The sequence below is a fragment of the Camelus ferus genome, chromosome 1 (genome assembly GCF_009834535.1).
Source record: "Camelus ferus isolate YT-003-E chromosome 1, BCGSAC_Cfer_1.0, whole genome shotgun sequence".
Classification (NCBI taxonomy): domain Eukaryota; kingdom Metazoa; phylum Chordata; class Mammalia; order Artiodactyla; family Camelidae; genus Camelus; species Camelus ferus.
The window spans coordinates 115,934,275-115,941,513 of NC_045696.1; the positions used below are offsets into that span (position 1 = coordinate 115,934,275).

The 7,239-nt window shown below is 38.3% G+C and overlaps 1 non-coding gene across 1 annotated transcript; it reads left to right on the top strand.

The window, feature by feature from the left end:
• The first annotated feature begins 407 nt into the window (after positions 1 to 407).
• LOC116666659 lies at positions 408 to 532 on the top strand. The gene has a single exon (XR_004323580.1). It is a non-coding gene; the product is annotated as a U11 spliceosomal RNA (small nuclear RNA).
• Positions 533 to 7,239: the final 6,707 nt, after the last annotated feature.

Sequence of the window (7,239 nt, forward strand, 5' to 3'; positions counted from 1 at the left end):
TCCATCAAACAGCTGTCGAGTTCAGCGCGTGCTCTCAAATGCTGATGCTGCCCGATCACTGAGCCTTCTCAGGGACCGATCCAGGGCATGGTAGCACATTTCTCTGAACTTCTGTTTTCTTGTGCACAGAGGGGTTATAAGCATCCTTACCTTGCCAAATGGTTATGGAGATGAAAGGAGGTAAAATATAAGTCTCCAGGAGGGCGTTTAACAGATCATAATTACAAAAGATTTCACATCATATGAGCTCTTATTGCAGGCCAAGCCTTGTGACAAAAAGTTTGCACACGTTATTTCGTCCATCCAAAGAAAGCCTCATGACATAGATGCTAATATGATCCATATTTTACACATGAAGAAATGGAAGATCGTGATGCTTCAATGTTGTGCTTAAAATCATCCTCTGCAAAAAGGGTTTCTGTCCTGAGTGGCATGAGTAAGGCAGCTCGATTGCTCTGTGTGTGGAATTGACATCAGATTTTGGAAGCATGATTTTCGGTATTGACAAATTGACAAATTGCCCAAATTTGAATTGACATCAGATTTGGGCAGCTGGTGATTGTTGGTCCTGGCGCCCTTACTTATAAGTCTGAAATAAAAGGGGGGAAAAAGGAAATGAAACAAAATAAAATGAAATAAAATAATCTAGTAAGAAGCAAATTCAGGCTCCAATTCCAGAGGCGAGGATGTACTCTTTAAAAAGTTTATTCCCTTCCTCTTACAAGAAAAAGACTGTACCAGGCAAGTGGCAAGGAAGGGTCTAGGTTCTAGACATTTGAAATGGATGGGGGATCTTTTTGGCTCTCAACAAAGCCCTTGCTTCTGAGACGGGCCACGAAGCCATCTCCCCTTAATCCTAAACTCACCTTTGGAAATCCCTGTCAAGGTGCTACTGGGGGTACAACAGTTGGTAAGGAGGAAATTTGAACCTCCCAGTGTTGCCCCACAGAACCACACTCAGAGTTCTCATGATAGGATAAAACAATTCAAGGGCACCTGGCGTTTCACAAATATCATTTCTAGGTGAGTTACACCACAATCCAGTATTCGCAGTAAGTGATACAGACGTGAAAATGAAGGACTTGTCAAGTTAACACCAACTATAAAGGAAAAAGTAACTGAAAGCTCTCGATCTTACAGGGGAGTGAGTTTCCTATGTCAAAACATTCGCACATCCCCTTCAAATTACTTCTGACCTAAGATGACAGCAGGTACTGCCCTAGGCCACCAGCAAGGGGGCAAATTAGCTTCCCCCCTATTATTTCTGGCTTAACCCCTTGAATTCTCCATCTTGGTTAAAATAAAATGAGAGAGAATCCCCCATGGCTTGTCACCACTGCTCACTCTGCTCCTGATTCACAAAATTCATATGATTCCCAGACGACCCGCTGGCTCTGTAGCTCAAAGCCTCCGTTCACTGCAGCGGCCACACCACCTCCCTGTGCTCAGGGCTGTGCTCTCCCATACGTGGACCTTGTCTCCTTGGGGAAGCTGAGCCTCAGCAGGACCCTGGGGCTGCTGCCTCTCACCTCACACTCCTCCTAGTTTAATCCCTGCCCTGCCATGCGTTCTCCATGTTGCTTCCTATTCTCTGGGTCAGACTCTTGATTTTCTCATCATTTTCTTCCTTCTACTCTAGTACCAGTAGCTGAGATGCCATTGTGTTCTGTCGTGAGTAGCTACTTAGCAACTCCAGCCAGGCTCTGTGTCTCCAGAGCAACGATGTCCAGGAGGAAAAAAAGGGCAAGTCATATACGTAATTGTAAATGTTCTATCTTATGCACTAACAGGGTAAAAGAAAGAGGTAAAACTGATAATACATTACACGTAAAGCAATATATTCAAAACAGTAATTCAACCTGTTATAAACGTCTTTGAAAAATGTCATGACAAAGATATTTTACATTCTCTCTCTTAGTACTAAGTCTCTGAAGTCTGGTATGTATTTCACACTTACAGCACATCCCAATTTGGATGCTCAGTGTCTACCAGAAATGTTTGATCTAGACGTAGATTTCGTAAACTGTACAGTTGAAAAACTCAGACTGGGACCCTCAACTTGTTCCAGACATAGGTAAAAGTTTTCCAGGAGCTGAATTAAGTATCAGTTTTTAAAGTTAAATTTAAATTAATTAAAATGAAATAAAATTTAAAATTCAGTTTCTCAGTCACACGAGTCATATGTTTTTGAATTGTTACCAGATATGATGTAAATGATTATTTATTTATTTTTATTGAGGCTTAGTTGATCTACAATATCATGTTAGCTTCAGGTATACAGCAAAGTGATTCAGCTATATATGCATGTATTTTTTCAGATTATTTTCCGTGATAGGTTATTACAAGATAGTGAATACTGTCCCTTGTATTGTACAGTAAATCCTGTTGCTTATCTATTTTATCCATAGTAGTGTGTATCTGTTAATCTCATACTCCTAATTTATCCCTCCCCCTGACACTAGTCATAATTTAATTACTCAGTAGCCATGTGGAACTAGTGGCCACCATACTGGATAATAAAGTTTCAGAGGATGTAAGAAGTCTGCCTTCATCAGCTGCTCAGCTTTGAGCTGACTCTTTGGACATCTTCCATTTCTGTTTCTGATACTGCTTCTCTCTGTACTTCATCAAGGAATCAAGTCAAAATTCAGCTTTTGATTCAACTCAGATTCAACTGAGTGATAACCAGACCAAGGGGCTTAATGAGGATCAATCCAATGGTGACGTAAGAGAAGAGAAATCCTGTCCAAGAAGTGTCGTTAAGAGACAAATGAAACGAGAGTAGAGATGAAGGACCTTAAGGTTAAATGAAGGGCATCGGGTATTGTTTTTTTCAAGGATGAGAAAGCTTCAAATGTTAGAAGACAGAGAAGAAATTCCAGTTTGAAAAAAAAAAAAAAAGACACTAGAGATATGAAAAGAAATTTAGATATTAGGGGGAGCCATATATGAAGCTGATAAGGCAGCAACATGGATGGACCTAGAGATCACCATTCTAAGTGAAGTAAGCCAGAGACAAAAAGAAAAATACAATATGATAGCACTCATATGTGGAATCTACAAAAAAACAACAACAGCAAAAAAAAAGGACACTAATGAACTTATCTACAAAATAGAAACAGACTCACAGACATAGTAAACAAACTTATGCTTATGGGGGCGGGGGAGGGGTAGGAAGGGATAAATTGAGAGTCCGAGATTTGCAAATATTAATTAGTATATATAAAATAGATAAAAAGCAAATTTCTTCTGTATAGCACAGGGAACTATATTCAATATCTTGTAGTAACCTATAATGAAAAAGAATATGAAAATGAGTATATGTATGTATATGCATGACTGAAACATTATGCTGTCCACCAGAAACTGACACATTGTAACTGACTATACTTCAATTTAAAAAAAAAAAAAAGGTGATGAGAAAGGATGGATAAACAGAATAAAATAGATTAACATTAATGATTAAGAATGAGACTTCGAAAAGTCTAAATCCATATATTTCTAAATCCTGTCCTGAAGCCGAAGTATACCTTCCCCAGAAGAGTGTTCCCAAAGAAATAATGGACAGGGTAGCAGAATGAGAACCAGAACGCAGCCTGGGTAATGACTGCACAACAGACGCCACCAATGCAGAACCCTGACCAAATGCTACCTGGAGACCCATGGGAAGCCTCTTCCTCCTTAGTTTCTTCTTTTTTTTTTTTTGAATCATACTTCAAAGTTGCATTTATAATCCCAAGTAGCTCTCTAAATCATTATTCTGTTCTATCCCCAATTAACAGCTTTTTTTTTTTTCAAAATTAGGATATTCCTGAAATTTCTAAGGTATGTTAAAAACACATTTTGGAAACAAACAAACAAAAAACATATTTCAGGAAACTTTCCTGAGCACTCAAAAGTTAACTGATACACCAGAAATTGACACAACATTGTAAACTGACTATATTTCAATTAAAAAGAACACACACACACACACACACACACACACACACACACGTTAACTGAAGTTTGACTAAAGAGAACCCAAAGTTCTGGAACCAAACCCTCGCACTAAAAACTGATGTTACAAGTTTGGAATTTGGGCTTGGTTTCACAGAAAGTTTGCTTCTGCCTTTTAGAAGATCACAGTTGTTTACCAGTGTCTGAGCTTCAAAATGACCCTGAACAAATGTCAACTCTATCAAGGCACCTTTGGTTAAGGATAATCTGTGAAAATATTCAGAGCTAGTCTCCATCCATTCAGAGACAATTAACACCTGCCTATCACCTCCAATATCAACTCCAGACACAAACTAAATAATAATAGTAATAATAATAACCATCAGAATAATTCTCCATTCATGCATTGGTAAAAATCTCTCAAATAGCCATATTCTTTTCAAGGGAACACAGGTCCAGAGGAAATATAACAGCTCCTCCAGGCAGTTCTTAACCCTGTCTGACAAGAGAATGAAATACTGACCCACCATACACTGTATTCCCTTTATGGGCCAAACACTTGAAATAGGGATTGCTTTATGATCCAAATTGGCTGTGTCGATGAAATTCTGCCATCAAAACAAATTTGGAAGCTTATCAAGTGTGGCATGTTTTAAAGCTACAGCTGGATCATGGGTAGACGCATGGATTTATTTTAGAGTTATATTTATATTTTTATGAATGTGGCCAAAATAAAAAACATGACAAGAACCCAAATACTCTAAAACACTGTAAAATCCAAATAGTGTAAGCATGTTTATAAAATATATACACTCCTATATATGCAGAAGCACATCTATATTGTGTTTAGAGTATAGATTTTATGGTTAGAAATTCAGTTTAGAAAAAGATCATACCACAAATGCACTGGCAAGTTTCCCACACAGAGATTAACTGGAGAAAAACTAAAGACTTGAAACAAAAAAACCTTAAAATTTTAAATATATGATGCATATAATACAATTTTAGCTTTTATAGCTATAGCACTTAGAGCATTTTTGAGTAATCATTCAACAAATAGTGATAAAGGGTCTTCTGTGTGCCAAGTTCAGTGTCATTCATTCTTTCCCTATTTTGAGGAGAGATGCCAGAAATTCACCTTCATCTTCAGAGGAGGGTGTCTCTGGGATTGGTCCTTTCTTCAAAGATGAAATCATGCAGAGCCACTTGGAGACAAATGAGGAGCTAGCAACTAAAACATGAATGAATGAAAAGCTCTATTGTCTCAGAAGTATATTACAATCTGTACTTTTTCTGGGGTAAAAAAGAGAAATTGGTAGATTTCTGCTGTGTGAATTCTAGAGAGGAAAAGGAAAACCACAGATCTGTACTTGGAAGAGCTGGCATCCTGGGATGGGTGCTTGAGGAACACAGGGAGCTGAGTTGAAGAACTGTCTTCTTTTGAACACAGGCCAGCATCCCTCAGAGCCTAACTCGCAACCAAGAGAATGGGATGATGCTCTCAAAACGAATGATGGCATTGGATGGTCCTCCGTTGGGGATTCTGGACAGTGGAGGGCAAGCAGCACCTGCTGGACCACATCACATTCTACTGTCCATGCAGCTGTATTTGGCAGCGAGAAGCAAGGGCAAGTTAGACGGTTGACATTATAGGATCTCCAGTCTGCTCAGATGTGTGAGTAGGTAGCACCCCCTTTCTTTCATACTGCATATGCTCTTGGGGGTTTGGGATATATCAAGGAGGAAAAAGGAAGCCCTAAGAGGGAATTGCTAGACTCCTGCTAAATGAGTACTAAATCCAGTTTTCTTCTGAATGACATTATTTGCAGCCTGAATTTGTTGGAGCAGGTCGGTCTTAGACATTCACACGTACCTGTGTGAACCTACAACTCAAGTCATCTTAGACTTTATGAGGCAGCATGTAATAACAATTGAGCACTTGCCTGGGAATCAGAGGACCTCTGTAACAATAAACAGCTCTACTCTTAAGTAGCTGTGTGACTCTGAGGAAACGTCAATTCAAATTCTTTAGTTGTGCACAAGTATTTAAACCACGTGTTCAACGGGGTCTTCTCACTCTATAATCTTATGAACTTAATTTTAAAATACTTAAGGAAAAAAAAAACTTTTGGAACAGTGAGTCCATTAGCCTGGCTGAAATATACCATCTTCAGCTCAACAAAATGTGAGTTTTCTCCTGAATACAAACGCTTTGTAATGATTTAGCTTGGGTTAGAGAAAAATCAATAACAAGGTTGTATAGGCTAGAGACATAATAGTAACTATTATTATAAGAACAATTAAATATTTTTAGGTGCTTGCACTGTTCCAGGCACTGTTTTGTTAATTGTTATAAAATGGATATTGTTTTACAGATGAGGAAACTGAGGCCTGAAGGGTTAAAGGACCCGCCCAACACCACACAGTTCATGCGCAGTAAACACAGGTTTCAAACAAGGTTGGTCCTCATGCTGAACTTGAAGTACTTTATCCTGGCTTTGCAGGGAAGCAGCTGGATTCTGTTCAAATCACATCACCTTTCCTTTCCAGTCTCCACCAATACAGTCAAGAATTAATTTTGGTAATTTCACAATAATGAAAAGTAAGATTTCCAAGGCTAGGCAAAGTGCAGAAATCTACCATGGATTTTAGACACACAGAACTTACTTTGGGCATCTCTACCACAAGAAAGCTGAAGATTGTTACTTACTAGATTGTACATAGCCATTGAACCATCCTCTCCCATCACAAGGTGTTATTATTATTAATAATGTGTTTCAGAATGTTATTGACAAGTAAAAATAGTTGAGGAAAAGCAGGGTTATTTCAAGTCTTGAAGTGGGTTAGAAAGAAGTTGTAGTTTTCAATATTCTGCCAAGCTCTCTTTCTATTTCTTGTTGTTTCCATCAAACTGTGAAATCACTCTATCCAAATAAATTACATTGTACTTCTGGATACAGTAAAGAGGAACCAGAACTTCAAATCGCATATACCAAAATAGCAGTGAGACTATGTCACTTGTTTCAGACACACAAAAATCGGCTGTTTGAAAAATGCAAATGTTTGGCTAATTAAGTTTTAAGATACTTTCCAACTGCATGAAAGTCAAGCTTCTTTTGTTTCTCTAACCAGAACCACAGGATTATGTGTTCTGACGATAGACTGATTGCTCTCTTTTCCTTTATATTTTACCAAAGAGAATGCTAAAATTACTTTTACAGTAATAATCCTCCCAAGCCTAAGGAACTCAAAACATACTGAAGAAAACATTCAGAAATGATATATAATGCGGGAGAAGAT